Below are 16,340 nucleotides of genomic sequence, written 5' to 3' on the forward strand. Positions count from 1 at the left end.
ACGTCAGAAATGCTCCATCCATCAATATCGGCGACCACGCTCTGGAAGTGGTTCAAGAGTTCACCTACCTAGGCTCAACTATCACCAGTAACCTGTCTCTCGATGCAGAAATCAACAAGTACATGGGAAAGGCTTCCACTGCTATGTCTAGACTGGCCAAGAGTGTGTGGGAAAATGGCTCACTGACACAGAACACAAAAGTCCGAGTGTATCAAGCCTGTGTCCTCAGTACCTTGCTCTATGGCAGCGAGGCCTGGACAACGTATGTCAGCCAAGAGCGACGTCTCAATTCATTCCTTCTTTGCTGCCTCCGGAGAATCCTTGGCATCAGGTGGCAGGACCGTATCTCCAGAAGTCCTCGAGGCGGCCAACATCCCCAGCTTATACACACTACTGAGTCAGCGGCGCTTGAGATGGCTTGGCCATGTGAGCCGCATGGAAGATGGCAGGATCCCCAAAGACACATTGTACAGCGAGCTCGCCACTGGTATCGGACCCACCGGCCGTCCATGTCTCCGCTTTAAAGACGTCTGCAAACGCGACATGAAGTCCTGTGACATTGATCACAAGTCGTGGGAGTCAGTTGCCAGCGATCGCCAGAGCTGGCAGACAGCCATAAAGGCGGGGCTAAAGTGTGGCGAGTCGAAGAGACTTATCAGTTGGCAGGAAAAAAGACAGAAGCGCAAGGGGAGAGACAACTGTGTAACAGCCCCGACAACCAATTTTATCTGCAGCACCTGTGGAAGAGTCTGTCACTCTTGAATTGGCCTTCATAGCCACTCCAGGCGCTTACCCATTGTCTCTCGAGACAAGGAGGCCAAAGAAGAAGATTCAGCTAAAAGCAGATCAGCTATGTTTTATTGATACTATGAAGAAAAACTAGCAGGAATTTTCTTGATGCATGTAGATTATTTTCTGAGGGGAGGATTGGTGGCATTTGAGAAATTTGTGGTAGATAAAGTTCGACAGGAATTTAAAAGTGGAAGTCAGGCTTCTAAATATATTCGGTTGAATATTAGGCAGACTAGAGAATGTTAATAGGATCCCAATAAATTGGGCCAGATCCTCACTATAGGGCAGCACAGTGGCGCAGTGGTTAGCACCGCAGCCTCACAGCTCCAGGGACCCGGGTTCGATTCTGGGTACTGCCTGTGCGGAGTTTGCAAGTTCTCCCTGTGACCGCGTGGGTTTCCGCCGGGTGCTCCGGTTTCCTCCCACAGCCAAAGACTTGCAGGTGATAGGTAAATTGGCCATTGTAAATTGCCCCTAGTGTAGGTAGGTGGTAGGGAACATGGAATTACTGTAGGGTTAGTATAAATGGGTGGTTCTTGGTCGGCACAGACTCGGTGGGCCGAAGGGCCTGTTTCAGTGCTGTATCTCTAAATAAAATAAAAAATAAAGGAAGAAGCAGACCAGTTAAGGAGCTTAATTGGGCAATTAAACTAGTTGTGCACACAAACTAGGCCGGATGCTTGCTATGATGCATTCGAATTGAGCACCATGCTGAAACATGCTACTGTTGGGCAAGTGCTGAAAGCAAAGAAGATATTGAAGAAATTAAGCTTAGACAAAAGTACACTCAAGTTTCCAGCACTGGGTGACCCAGAAGAGATGAAATTGGTCATGTTTAGTGACACCTCACACGCTAATCTTCCCGATGGTTATTCAAGTGCAGCAGGTTAGTTATATCTTTGTGAGAAGAAATGATAAATGTTGTCCGTTAGCCTGGAAATTGAAGAAAATGAAGAAGACAGTTAAAAGCACCTTAGCTGCTGAGACACTTGCACTGATAGAAGCGATAGATATGGGTATGTATTTATCGAGTATTTTAAAGGAAATCTCATATAAGGGGCAATCAAAGGAAAATGTTCCTCTAGAATGCTACATAGATAACCATTCTCTCTGAGACAATGTCCATTCGACAAAGTGTCACGGAAAAGAGGTTGAGGATTGATCTTGTGAGTATAAAGGAAATGTTGGAAAGAAATGAAATTTCCAAAATAAAATGGGTTGATGCACGTCATCAGTTGTCAGCTTATTTTACTAAGAGGTGCTTGTTCAAAGAAATGGCTGCATTTCCTCAGAGGGCCATGTTGTGTTCTGATGAGTTTGGAAAATGTGAATTTTTTTTAATGTTGAGATCGCTTTTGTAATTCATTGAACAGGTTTATATTAAAAAAAGGAATATACAGTGTGTTAATGGCTGGTGCTGTTGAAGGTTGATGGTGTAATTATGTATCATTTTTCAAGAATGTTGCCAGGGCTTGAAAGTTGCAGCTATGAGGAAAGACTGGATAGGCTAGGATTGTTTTCCTTAGAACAGAGGTGGCTGAGGGGTGACTTAATTGAGGTGTATAAAATTATGAGGGGCCGAGATAGAGTAGACAGGAAGGACCTGTTTCCCCTAGCAGGAAGGACAGTTACCAAGAGACACAGATATAAGCTGATTGGTAGAAGGATTAGAGGGGACATGAGGAAAAACCTTTTCACCCAGAGGGTGCTGAGTGTCTGGAATTCACTGCCAGGAACGGTGGTGGAGGCAGAAACCCTCAACTCATTTTTAAAGGTACCTGGGCATGTACCTGAGGTGCTGTTAGCAGCATGACTGGAAGGTAGGATTAGATTGGACGGCTAGTTTTTTAAAGACGGCATGGACATGATAGGCTGAATGGCCTCCTTCTGTGCTGTAATTGTTCTATGGTTCTACCCTTTCAGGTAGTGAGTTCCAGAACCATCTCAGGCATTTAACATCCATCAACAGAACTTGGACAATAACAGATTCCCCTATTTTCGTTAAATTAAGTACACACAAAAATGATATATTAATGTACTCTGTACTCTCTCCAGAGCAACTATGTCCTACCTGTAATGTGGTGACCACAACTGTACACAATACAGTTTCCTGTGGCCTAACCAGTGTTTTATACAGTTCCAGCATTCCATTCCTGCTTTTGAATTCTATACCTCGGCCAATAAAGGAAAGCATTCCATATGCCTTCTTCACCACTCCATCTACCTGTCCTGCCACCTTCAGGGACCTGTGGACATGCACGCCAAGGTCTCTCACTTCTTCTGCCCCCTCTCAATATCCTCCCATTTATTCTCAATATCCCCAATACCCACCAAGCGCGGGGGCTCCAATTGGAGAGTGATTATTGACCAGAACCGAATGAACTGAAATTACACTTTATAGAAAGTGCCTCACAGCTCCAGCGACCCGGGTTCAGTTCTGGGTACTGCCTGTGCGGAGTTTGCAAGTTCTCCCTGTGACCGTGTGGGTTTCCACTGGGTGCTCCGGTTTCCTCCCACAGCCAAAGACTTGCAGGTTGATAGGTAAATTGGCCATTGTAAATTGCCCCTAGTGTAGGTAGGTGGTAGGAGAATGGTGGGGAATATGGGGTTAATGTAGGATTAGTATAGGATTAGTAGGTTGTTGGTCAGCTCTGACTCTAAAAATGCAGTACTGTCAGCATTAGGACACGTGTACCCTAAACCCAAAATGTCATGTTTATATTGCATCTTGCAGGGCGTTGCTCACAAATGAATTAAGACATTGATCGAATGACAACAACCTCCTGAGCAGGAGCAGTCAGAGGATGCACAGTCCCATTACTCTCCTGCACCGCCCACCAGTGCCTCCCTCCACGCTCACCTCAATGAGTAACCGATTGGCATTAGAATCAGGGTCACAAGCACCACACATGCACTCAGGCAGCTGGCTGAGACAGCCCAGGCCTCTGACAAATGGAGGACTGTCTGTGTCCAGGCCCATGCTGAGCCCTAGGCTAATGAACCTATGCTGTTGACAGCACAGGGCATGCTGCAGGAAGAAGTAAGGCAACATCTGGCAGAAATGCTATGCACAGCTTTGAGCAGACAGTGGGGGAGTCCATCCATGTCGTCATTAGTGCCATGTCCCAGGCGTGTGAACACATGGATTCATCCATGGAGAGGTTGGTGACCCTCATGGAGAACCACATTCCACAGATGCACCATGACCTGCAAATCCTCACCTTGGCAATAACTTCAATTCAGCAGTGGTAGGCCGAGAGAAGGACCAGGAGCATAGAGTATTCCTGTTCCTGGTCCTTCTCCAGGGAGCAGTGAGGTTCTAACAAGCCTTGAGAGGTTGGAGGAGAGGCTGCACTCCACATCTGGGGATTTCCTGCAAGGTGATTCAAGTGTGGACACCAGCTCCTCAGCCCCTCCACTCGTGAGTCCAACTCAAGCAGCAATGACGCTTGAGGACAGTCCTACATCAGTGCAGGCATTCGGGGCCCTTCAGGCCTCAGGCACCCAGTGGACGACCACTGAAGTCATCACAGGCCAAGGGGTGTCCTGATCATCAGCCTGCCTCCAGCACAGCTGCTAGTGCAGGGGTTACACTGTGCAGAAGCACCTGCAAATGTATTCAAAAGACACCTTGATAAATATGGGTATTCATGGGTGAGACAGATACATCATATTTACTTTTAATTAAATGTTCTTTCATGCCAATCATCAGCCTTCATTGTTTTAAAACCACATCCCACAATTGTAGCTCCTGCAATCCCATCATAACCTTACAACATGGCCAATGTGACCACTGACATCATTAATATGCTAACAAGGATGATGTTACATTGCACAAATAATGCCACATGGGCCTGGCTCAATTTGTTGGTCTCCTTCATGTAGGAGAGACAGCTAGTAGAGGCAGAAACCTTGAGACTACAGGCATGATGCTGGGTTTTGACGGTATACATATTGATTGTGATGGAAATCCCACATGCCAAATGAAAAATATTAATTTTGTTGTATGGAACTTTGCCTGAGACTTTCACTGGACATTAAAAAAAAGCTAAAGTTATTTGTAATAAAGATGGCCACACACAATTTATATGAGATGCCAAAGGCCAGCTGGGATTATCCAGACTAGCCAGGACAATAGGGGTGCGCTCTGATTCAATTACCTAGAATGGCTTTGCCAATGTTGGTCGTAAAAAGCCATCGGCACCCATCGACTTTGAAAGAGCCAAATCTACCCCACCTCCCACCAAATATGTCTGAAGAACTTTGAATTTCAAAGATCATTCCAGAAACTTCTCTTTCAAACAAAGAGGTGGTCACATGATATGACTACCTGTGTAACTGAGTTTGTGAATTGTGCCTCTGAAGCAGACAGTAACTGAACTCTAAGGAAGAAAGCACCTCCCTCTCTCTCCCTCTCCAACAAATTCCCAGGGAGCCTTGGCTGCAGCTAAACCCCAAATCTACAGATTCTCACTCAACAAAAGAGGACAGATAAAGCCTTCCAGAACCAGAGAAGTAAGCCCAAATTGTGCACGTGGCCCAGTGAGGAATTTAAGACTTCAATTTCAGCTAAGAACACTAGGACTACATTTCTGTATTAAATTCCATTTTTATTAAGGACTCTACTTCAAACTCCTAACTCTTTTCTTCCCCTCTGTATCTATGTGTGTGTTTGTACCTCTCGTATGAATGTGAGCATGGAGTGTCACGTATTTTAGTAATTTTAACCAGTTTAGAGTGATAAGGTTAATAAACTTACATCTTTCTTGTTTAAACTCAAGAAAACCTGTCTGGTTAATTTGCAATTATATTTGAGGAACAGTGAGCTAAATCGCTATTAAAAGAACAAACCCTTTTGTGGTCAAACCAGAGAAGGGGCAAAAGGGGACCCTGAGACTCCTTCCTCACCTGGTCGTAACAACTGAAATTCATGGATTGTGAAAATGTAACATTATTAGTCTCTGCCTTGCCTTCCTTGCATGCTGCTCACCATGTCTGGCCTCCATCACTGTTCTCTGATCTTCCATACATGCTAGGTCTTGTGTATCCTCTTCATCGGAGACCTCTCATGCACTCGTATTTCTCCATCTTGCAAGGCCTCTCCCCTCTAGTTCTAGGTTATGCAGAACAGGGCAGATCATCACGGTGCATGCAACCCTCTCTGGGACATACTGCAGGGTTCCACCAGATCATAACGGTGGGTGCAACCCTCTCTGGGACATACTGCAGGGTTCCACCAGATCTATCGAGGTAGCGGAATCTCATCTTTAGCATACCAATGGCCTGCTCAGTGGTTACTCGGGTGGAGCTGTGGCAGACATTGTACTCCTCTTCTACATCATTGCTGTAGTTCCTCAGTGTTGTCAGAAGCCATGTGTTCAAGGGTTAGCCCTCATCCCTGAGAATCCACCTCTGAAGGCAAGCAGGGGGTGAGATAAACTGTGGCAACTGGACTGCCAAAGTATGTACGAGTCATGGCAGCTTCCTGCCAAGTGGGCATACACGTGTAGGAAGTGCTTTCTGTGATCACATTCATGAAATGAAAGCCCTTCCTGTTTATGAAGGAACCTTGATGGCCACATGCATGCAATCTACCACACCTTGAACCAATGGGAGTTCCGCAATGGCTCCAAATCCAATGGCCCTCGGCCTGACTCTCAGGGTCTGTCCTGTAGCGAACGTAGTCGCCAGTCCCCCTGAACAGAGTATTGCTCACCTTGATGATACAGAGGTGTGCTGTGGCTGGAGACCCCTCCCTTCTCCCCCCCCCCCCCCCCCCCTGATACGTCACCGAGGATCCCTGGAATAATCCCAAGGTGTAAATGTTCAAGGAACAGGGAGAGGGACGGTAGTGAATAAAGGGGCAGTGAGAGGGACGGTAGTGAATAAAGGGGCAGGGAGAGGGACGGTAGTGGATAAAGGGACAGAGAGAGGGACGGTAGTGGATAAAGGACAGGGAGAGGGACGGTAGTGAAAAAAGGGGCAGGGAGAGGGACGGTCTTGGATAAAGGGACAGGGAGAGGGACGGTCTTGGATAAAGGGACAGGGAGAGTGACGGTCTTGGATAAAGGGACAGGGAGAGGGACGGTCTTGGATAAAGGGACAGGGAGAGGGACGGTAGTGAATAAAGGGGCAGGGAGAGGGACGGTAGTGGATAAAGGGACAGGGAGAGGGACGGTCTTGGATAAAGGGACAGGGGGAGGGACGGTAGTGGATAAAGGGACAGGGAGAGGGACGGTAGTGGATAAAGGGACAGGGAGAGAGACGGTAATGGATAAAGGGACAGGGAGAGGGACGGTCTTGGATAAAGGGGCAGAGAGAGGGACGGTATTGGATAAAGGGACAGGGAGAGGGACGGTAGTGGATAAAGGGACAGGGAGAGGGACGGTCTTGGATAAAGGGACAGGGGGAGGGACGGTAGTGGATAAAGGGACAGGGAGCGGGACGGTAGTGGATAAAGGGGCAGGGAGAGGGACGGCAGTGGATAAAGGGACAGGGAGAGGGACGGCAGTGGATAAAGGAACAGGGAGAGGGACGGTCATGGATAAAGGGACAGGGAGAGGGACGGTAGTGAATAAAGGGGCAGGGAGAGGGACGGTAGTGGATAAAGGGGCAGGGAGAGGGACGGTAGTGGTTAAAGGGACAGGGAGAGGGACGGTAGTGGATAAAGGGACAGGGAGAGGGACGGTAGTGGTTAAAGGGACAGGGAGAGGGACGGTCTTGGATAAAGGGACAGGGGGAGGGACGGTAGTGAATAAAGGGGCAGGGAGAGGGACGGTCTTGGATAAAGGGACAGGGAGAGGGACGGTAGTGGATAAAGGGACAGGGAGAGGGACGGTAGTGAATAAAGGGGCAGGGAGAGGGATGCTCTTAGATAAAGGGACAGGGGGAGGGACGGTAGTGGATAAAGGGGCAGGGAGAGGGACGGTAGTGGATAAAGGGACAGGGAGAGGGACGGTCTTGGATAAAGGGACAGGGGGAGGGACGGTAGTGGATAAAGCGACAGGGAAAGGGACGGTAGTGGATAAAGGGACAGGGAGAGGGACAGTAGTGGATAAAGGGGCAGGGAGAGGGACGGTCTTGGATAAAGGGACAGGGGGAGGGACGGTAGTGGATAAAGGGGCAGGGAGAGGGACGGTAGTGGATAAAGGGACAGGGAGAGGGACGGTCTTGGATAAAGGGACAGGGGGAGGGACGGTCTTGGATAAAGGGACAGGGAGAGGGACGGTCTTGGATAAAGGGACAGGGAGAGGGACGGTCTTGGATAAAGGGACAGGGGGAGGGTCGGCAGTGGATCAAAGGACAGGGAGAGGGACGGTAGTGGATAAAGGGGCAGGGAGAGGGACGGTCTTGGATAAAGGGACAGGGGGAGGGACGGTAGTAGATAAAGGGACAGGGAGAGGGACGGTAGTGGATAAAGGGGCAGGGAGAGGGACGGTAGTGGATAAAGGGGCAGGGAGAGGGACGGTAGTGGATAAAGGGACAGGGAGAGGGACGGTAGTGGATAAAGGGACAGGGAGAGGGACGGTAGTGAATAAAGGGGCAGGGAGAGGGATGCTGTTGGATAAAGGGACAGGGGGAGGGACGGTAGTGGATAAAGGGGCAGGGAGAGGGACGGTAGTGGATAAAGGGACAGGGAGAGGGACGGTAGTGGATAAAGGGACAGGGAGAGGGACGGTAGTGGATAAAGGGGCAGGGAGAGGGACGGTAGTGGATAAAGGGACAGGGAGAGAGACGGTAGTGGATAAAGGGGCAGGGAGAGGGACGGTAGTGGATAAAGGGACAGGGAGAGGGACGGTAGTGGATAAAGGGGCAGGGAGAGGGACGGTAGTGGATAAAGGGGCAGGGAGAGGGACGGTAGTGGATAAAGGGACAGGGAGAGAGACGGTAGTGGATAAAGGGACAGGGAGAGGGACGGTCTTGGATAAAGGGACAGGAGGAGGGACGGTAGTGGATAAAGGGGCAGGGAGAGGGACGGTAGTGGATAAAGGGACAGGGAGAGGGACGGTAGTGGATAAAGGGACAGGGGGAGGGACGGTAGTGGATAAAGGACAGGGAGAGGGACGGTAGTGGATAAAGGGACAGGAGAGGGACGGTAGTGGATAAAGGGACAGGGGGAGGGACGGTAGTGGATAAAGGGACAGGGAGAGGGACGGTAGTGGATAAAGGGACAGGGGGGGGGACGGTAGTGAATAAAGGGGCAGGGAGAGGAACGGTAGTGGATAAAGGGACAGGGAGAGGGACGGTAGTGGATAAAGGGACAGGAGAGGGACGGTCTTGGATAAAGGGACAGGGAGAGGGACGGTAGTGGATAAAGGGACAGGGAGAGGGACGGTAGTGGATAAAGGGACAGGGAGAGGGACGGTCTTGGATAAAGGGACAGGGAGAGGGACGGTAGTGGATAAAGGGACAGGGAGAGGGACGGTAGTGGATAAAGGGACAGGGGGAGGGACGGTAGTGGATAAAGGGACAGGGAGAGGGACGGTAGTGGATAAAGGGACAGTGGGAGGGATGCTCTTAGATAAAGGGACATTGGGAGGGATGCTCTTAGATAAAGGGACAGGGGGAGGGACGGTAGTGGATAAAGGGGCAGGGAGAGGGACGGTAGTGGATAAAGGGACAGGGAGAGGGACGGTCTTGGATAAAGGGACAGGGGGAGGGACGGTAGTGGATAAAGCGACAGGGAAAGGGACGGTAGTGGATAAAGGGACAGGGAGAGGGACAGTAGTGGATAAAGGGACAGGGAGAGGGACGGTAGTGGATAAAGGGACAGGGAGAGGGACGGTCTTGGATAAAGGGACAGGGAGAGGGACGGTCTTGGATAAAGGGACAGGAGAGGGACGGTAGTGGATAAAGGGGCAGGGAGAGGGACGGTAGTGGATAAAGGGACAGGGAGAGGGACGGTCTTGGATAAAGGGACAGGGGGAGGGACGGTAGTGGATAAAGCGACAGGGAAAGGGACGGTAGTGGATAAAGGGACAGGGAGAGGGACAGTAGTGGATAAAGGGGCAGGGAGAGGGACGGTAGTTGATAAAGGGACAGGGAGAGGGACGGTAGTGGATAAAGGGACAGGGAGAGGGACGGTAGTGGATAAAGGGACAGGGAGAGGGACGGTCTTGGATAAAGGGACAGGGAGAGGGACGGTAGTGGATAAAGGGGCAGGGAGAGGGACGGTAGTGGATAAAGGGACAGGGGAGAGGGACGGTCTTGGATAAAGGGACAGGGGGAGGGACGGTAGTGGATAAAGGGGCAGGGAGAGGGACGGTAGTGGATAAAGGGACAGGGAGAGGGACGGTAGTGGATAAAGGGACAGGGAGAGGGACGGTCTTGGATAAAGGGACAGGGGGAGGGACGGTAGTGGATAAAGGGACAGGGGGAGGGACGGTAGTGGATAAAGGGGCAGGGGGAGGGACGGTAGTGGATAAAGGGACAGGGAGAGGGACGGTCTTGGATAAAGGACAGGGGGAGGGACGGTAGTGGATAAAGGGGCAGGGGGAGGGACGGTAGTGGATAAAGGGACAGGGGGAGGGACGGTCTTGGATAAAGGGACAGGGGGAGGGACGGTAGTGGATAAAGGGACAGGGGGAGGGACGGTAGTGGATAAAGGGACAGGGAGAGGGACGGTAGTGGATAAAGGGACAGGGAGAAGGGACGGTAGTGAATAAAGGGGCAGGGAGAGGGACGGTAGTGGATAAAGGGACAGGGAGAGGGACGGTAGTGGATAAAGGGACAGGGAGAAGGACGGTAGTGAATAAAGGGGCAGGGAGAGGGACGGTCTTGGATAAAGGGACAGGGGGAGGGACGGTAGTGAATAAAGGGACAGGGAGAGGGACGGTCTTGGATAAAGGGACAGGGAGAGGGACGGTCTTGGATAAAGGGACAGGGAGAGGGACGGTCTTGGATAAAGGGACAGGGGAGGGACGGTAGTGAATAAAGGGCAGGAGAGGGACGGTAGTGGATAAAGGGACAGGGAGAGGGACGGTAGTGGATAAAGGGGCAGGGAGAGGGACGGTAGTGGATAAAGGGACAGGGAGAGGGACGGTAGTGGATAAAGGGACAGAGGAGAGGGACGGTCTTGGATAAAGGGACAGGGGGAGGGACGGTAGTGAATAAAGGGACAGGGAGAGGGACGGTCTTGGATAAAGGGACAGGGAGAGGGACGGTCTTGGATAAAGGGACAGGGAGAGGGACGGTCTTGGATAAAGGGACAGGGGGAGGGACGGTAGTGAATAAAGGGGCAGGGAGAGGGACGGTCTTGGATAAAGGGACAGGGAGAGGGACGGTAGTGAATAAAGGGACAGGGAGAGGGATGGTAGTGAATAAAGGGACAGGGAGAGGGACGGTCTTGGATAAAGGGACAGGGGAAGGGACGGTCTTGGATAAAGGGACAGGGAGAGGGACGGTCTTGGATAAAGGGACAGAGAGAGGGACGGTCTTGGATAAAGGGACAGAGAGAGGGACGGTCTTGGATAAAGGGACAGGGAGAGGGACGGTCTTGGATAAAGGGACAGGGAGAGGGACGGTCTTGGATAAAGGGACAGAGAGAGGGACGGTCTTGGATAAAGGGACAGGAGAGGGACGGTCTTGGATAAAGGGACAGAGAGAGGGACGGTCTTGGATAAAGGGACAGAGAGAGGGACGGTCTTGGATAAAGGGACAGGGAGAGGGACGGTCTTGGATAAAGGGACAGGGAGAGGGACGGTCTTGGATAAAGGGACAGAGAGAGGGACGGTCTTGGATAAAGGGACAGGGAGAGGGACGGTCTTGGATAAAGGGACAGTGAGAGGGACGGTCTTGGATAAAGGGACAGGGGGAGGGACGGTCTTGGATAAAGGGACAGTGAGAGGGACGGTCTTGGATAAAGTGACAGGGGGAGGGACGGTCTTGGATAAAGGGACAGGATGTCCCTTTATCCAAGACCGTCCCTCCCCCTGTCCTTTTATCCAAGAGTGGTTGAGAGAGCGGGGTGAGGGGGTGAGAGGAGCGGTGTGAGGGGGAGAGAGAGCGGGGTGAGGGGGAGGGGGAGAGAGAGCGGGGTGAGGGGGAGGGGGAGAGAGAGCAGGGGGAGGGGGAGGGAGAGCAGGGTGAGGGGAGGGGGAGGGAGAGCGGGGTGAGGGTGAGGGGGAGAGTGAGCAGGGTGAAGGGGGGGAGAGAGAGAGCGGGGTGAGGGGGAGGGAGAGAGCGGGGTGAGGGGGAGGGAGAGAGCGGGGTGAGGGGGAGGGAGAGAGCGGGGTGAGGGGGGAGAGAGAGCGGGGTGAGGGGGGGAGAGAGAGCGGGGTGAGGGGGGGAGAGAGAGCGGGGTGACGGGGGGGAGAGAGAGCGGGGTGACGGGGGGGAGAGAGAGCGGGGTGAGGGGGGGAGAGAGAGCGGGGTGAGGGGGGGAGAGAGAGCGGGGTGAGGGGGGGGGAGAGAGAGCGGCTGAGGGGGAGGGAGAGAGAGCGGGGTGAGGGGGGAGGGAGAGAGAGCGGGGTGAGGGGGCGGAGAGAGAGTGGGGTGAGTGGGGGGGAGAGAGAGCGGGGTGAGGGGGGGGAGAGAGAGCGGGTGAGGGGGGGGAGAGAGAGCGGGGTGAGGGGGGGAGAGAGAGCGGGGTGAGGGGGGGAGAGAGAGCGGGGTGAGGGGGGGGAGAGAGAGCGGGGAGAGAGAGCGGGGTGAGGGGGGGGAGAGAGAGCGGGGTGAGGGGGAGGGGGAGAGAGAGCGGGGTGAGGGGGAGGGGGAAAGCGGGGTGAGGGGGAGGGGGAGGGGGAAGCGGGGTGAGGGGGAGGGGGAGAGCGGGGGTGAGGGGGAGGGGGAGAGCGGGGTGAGGGGAGGGGGAGAGCGGGGTGAGGGGGAGGGGGAAAGCGGGGTGAGGGGGAGGGGGAAAGCGGGGTGAGGGGGGAGGGGGAAAGCGGGGTGAGGGGGGTGAGGGGGAGGGGGAGAGCGGGGTGAGGGGGAGGGGGAGAGCGGGGTGAGGGGGAGGGGGAGAGCGGGGTGAGGGGGAGTGGGGAGAGCGGGGTGAGGGGGAGTGGGAGAGAGGGCAGGGGGAGTGGGAGAGAGGGCAGGGGGAGTGGGAGAGAGGGCAGGGGGAGGGGGAGAGGGCGGGGTGAGGGGGAGGGGGAGAGAGGGCGGGGGGAGGGGGGGAGAGGGCGGGGTGAGGGGGAGGGGGAGAGAGGGCGGGGAGAGAGGGCGGGGAGAGAGGGCGGGGTGAGAGGGGAGAGAGGGCGGGGTGAGGGGGGAGAGATGGCGGGGTGAGGGGGGGAGAGAGGGCGGGTGAGGGGGGGAGAGAGGGCGGGGTGAGGGGGGAGAGAGGGCGGGGTGAGGGGGGAGAGAGGGCGGGGTGAGGGGGAGAGAGGGCGGGGTGAGGGGGGGAGATGGCGGGGTGAGGGGGGGAGAGAGGGCGGGGTGAGGGGGAGAGAGGGCGGGGTGAGGGGGGAGAGAGGGCGGGGTGAGGGGGAGAGAGGGGCGGGGTGAGGGGGAGAGAGGGAGGGGAGGGGGAGGGGGAGGGGAGAAAGAGAGGGAGAGAGGGGAGGGGGAGGGGGACGGGAGGAGAGGAGGGAGAGAGGAGGGGGAGGGGGAGGGGGAGGGGGAGGGGAGAGAGGGCGGGGGGAGGGGGAGGGGGAGAGAGGGCGTGGGTTGGGGAGAGTGGGCGGGGTGGGGGAGAGTGGGCAGGGTGGGGGAGAGTGGACGAGGGGAGTGGGGAGTGGGCGAGGGGAGTGGGCGAGGGGAATGGGCGAGGGCAGTGGGCGGAGGGCAGTGGGCGGAGTGGAGGTGTGCGGAGGGGAGGGGGAGGGTGGTGAGGGGCGACAGAGGGGTGGAGAGGGGAGACAGAGGGGTGGAGGTGGGAGTGGGCGGGGCGGAGACGGGAGTGGGCGAGAGTGGGAAGGGCGGTGTGGGAGTGGGCGGGGCGGAGGAGTGCGGGGGGAGGGGCGGGGGCAGGGGTGAGAGGGGAGAGGAAGGGGCGGAGGTGGGAGAGGAAGGGGCGGAGGTGGGAGAGGAAGGGGCGGAGGTGGGAGTGGGCGGGACGGAGGTGGGAGTGGGCGGGGCGGAAGAGTGAGTGGGGTGTGGGAGTGGAAAGTGGGCGTGGTAGAAGTGGGGAGTGGAAAGGGGGAGTGGAAAGGGGGAGTGGAAAGGGGGAGTGGAAAGGGGGAGTGGAAAGGGGAGGGGGAGTGGAAAGGGGGAGGGGGAGTGGGAGGGGGAGTGGAAAGGGGGAGGGGGAGTGGACGGGGTTGGGAGGGGGGAGTGGACGGGGTTGGGAGGAGTGGACGGGGTTGGGAGGAGTGGAAAGGGGGAGGGGGGAGTGGAAAGGGGGAGGGGGGAGTGGAAAGGGGGAGGGGGGAGTGGGAAGGGGAGGGGGGAGTGGGAAGGGGGAGGGGGGAGTGGGAAGGGGGAGTGGGAAGGGGGAGGGGGAGTGGGAAGGGGGGAGTGGGGAGGGGGGGAGTGGGAAGGGGGAGTGGGAAGGGGAGGGGGGAGTGGGAAGGGGGAGTGGGAAGTGGGAAGGGGAGTGGGAAGGGGGAAGGGGGAGTGGGAAGGGGGAAGGGGGAGTGGGAAGGGGGAAGGGGGAGTGGGAAGGGGGAGGGGGGAGTGGGAAGGGGGAGTGGGAAGGGGAGGGGGGAGTGGGAAGGGGGAGTGGGAAGGGGGAGTGGGAAGGGGGAGTGGGAGTGGAAAGGGGGTAGGGGGAGGGGGGAATTGGGCGGGGGGAGTGGGCGGGGGGAGTGGTGGGGGGGGTGAGGGGGGAGTGGGTGGGGAGGGAGCGGTGAGTGGTCAGGGGGGGAAGTGGGAGTGATCGGGGGGGGAGGTGGGAGTGCGCGGGGGGAGAGGTGGGAGTGGGCGGGGGGAGAGGTGGGAGTGGGCGGGGGGAGAGGTGGGAGTGGGCGGCGGGGGAGAGGTGGGGTGAGCGAGGGGGGGAGCGAGGGGGGGCGAGCGAGGGGGGGAGCGAGATGGGGGGAGCGAGAGGGGAGCGAGGGGGGGTGAGCGAGGGGGGGGTGAGCGAGGGGGGGCGAGCGAGGGGGCGAGCGAGAGGGGGGGAGCGAGAGGGGGAGTGAGGAGGAGCGGTGAGGGTGAGGGAGGAGGGGGTGAGAGAGGAGGGGGTGAGAGAGGAGGGGTGGACAGAGAGAGAGAGAGAGAGGGGTGGACAGAGAGAGAGAGGGGTGGACAGAGAGAGAGAGAGGGTGGACAGAGAGAGAGAGAGGGTGGACAGAGAGAGAGGGGGAAAGGGCGAGAGAGGGGGGAACGGGAGAGAGAGGGGGGAACGTGAGAGAGAGGGGGGAACGGGAGAGAGAGGGGAAGGGAGAGAGTGAGGGGAAGGGAGAGAGTGGGGGGAAGGGAGAGAGTGGGGGGGAAGGGAGAGAGTGGGGGGGAAGGGAGAGAGTGGGGGGGAAGGGAGAGAGTGGGGGGGAAGGGAGAGAGTGGGGGGGAAGGGAGAGAGTGGGGGGGAAGGGAGAGAGTGGGGGGGGAAGGGAGAGAGTGGGGGGAAGGGAGAGAGTGGGGGGGAAGGGAGAGAGAGGGGGGAAGGGAGAGAGAGGGGGGAAGGGAGAGAGAGGGGGGAACGGGAGAGAGAGGGGGGAACGGGAGAGAGAGGGGGGAACGGGAGAGAGAGGGGGGAACGGGAGAGAGAGGGGAAGAGAGAGAGTGGGGGGGAAGGGAGGGAGTGGGGGGAAAGGGAGAGAGAGAGAGAGGGTGGAGAGAGTGGGGGGAAAGGGAGAGAGAGAGAGAGGGTGGAGAGAGAGGGTGGAGAGAGAGAGAGAGAGAGAGGGTGGAGAGAGAGAGAGAGAGGGTGGAGAGAGAGAGGGTGGAGAGAGAGAGAGAGAGAGGGTGGAGAGAGAGAGAGAGAGAGGGTGGAGAGAGAGAGAGAGAGAGGGTGGAGAGAGACAGAGAGAGAGGGTGGAGAGAGAGAGAGAGAGAGAGAGGGTGGAGAGAGAGAGAGAGGGTGGAGAGAGAGAGAGAGAGAGAGGGTGGAGAGAGAGAGAGAGAGAGAGGGTGGAGAGAGAGAGACAGAGAGGGTGGAGAGAGAGAGAGGGTGGAGAGACAGAGAGAGAGAGGGTGGAGAGAGACAAAGGGTGGAGAGAGAGAGAGGGTTTGGAGAGAGAGAGAGAGGGTGGAGAGAGAGAGAGAGAGGTGGAGAGAGAGAGAGAGAGAGGGTGGAGAGAGAGAGAGAGAGGGTGGAGAGAGAGAGAGAGAGAGGGTGGAGAGAGAGAGAGAGGGTGGAGAGAGAGAGAGGGTGGAGAGAGAGAGAGAGAGAGGGTGGAGAGAGAGAGAGAGAGAGGGTGGAGAGAGAGAGAGAGAGGGTGGAGAGAGACAGAGGGTGGAGAGAGAGAGAGGGTTTGGAGAGAGAGAGAGGGTGGAGAGAGAGAGAGAGAGGGTGGAGAGAGAGAGAGGGTGGAGAGAGAGAGAGAGAGAGGGTGGAGAGAGAGAGAGAGAGAGGGTGGGAGAGAGAGAGAGAGAGGTGGAGAGAGAGAGAGGGGTGGAGAGAGAGAGAGAGAGAGGGTGGAGAGAGAGAGAGAGAGAGGGTGGAGAGAGAGAGAGAGAGAGGGTGGAGAGAGAGAGAGAGAGGGTGGAGAGAGAGAGAGAGAGGA

General features: G+C 56.0%; 1 protein-coding gene across 1 annotated transcript in view; it reads right to left on the bottom strand.

Moving 5' to 3' along the window:
• Positions 1 to 16,340, bottom strand: part of LOC137375547 (soluble guanylate cyclase 88E-like) — a 425,917-nt gene that overhangs the window by 344,004 nt on the left and 65,573 nt on the right. The window lies entirely within an intron of this gene.

Source organism: Heterodontus francisci, chromosome 12, assembly GCF_036365525.1.
Source record: "Heterodontus francisci isolate sHetFra1 chromosome 12, sHetFra1.hap1, whole genome shotgun sequence".
NCBI classification, from domain to species: Eukaryota; Metazoa; Chordata; class Chondrichthyes; order Heterodontiformes; family Heterodontidae; genus Heterodontus; species Heterodontus francisci.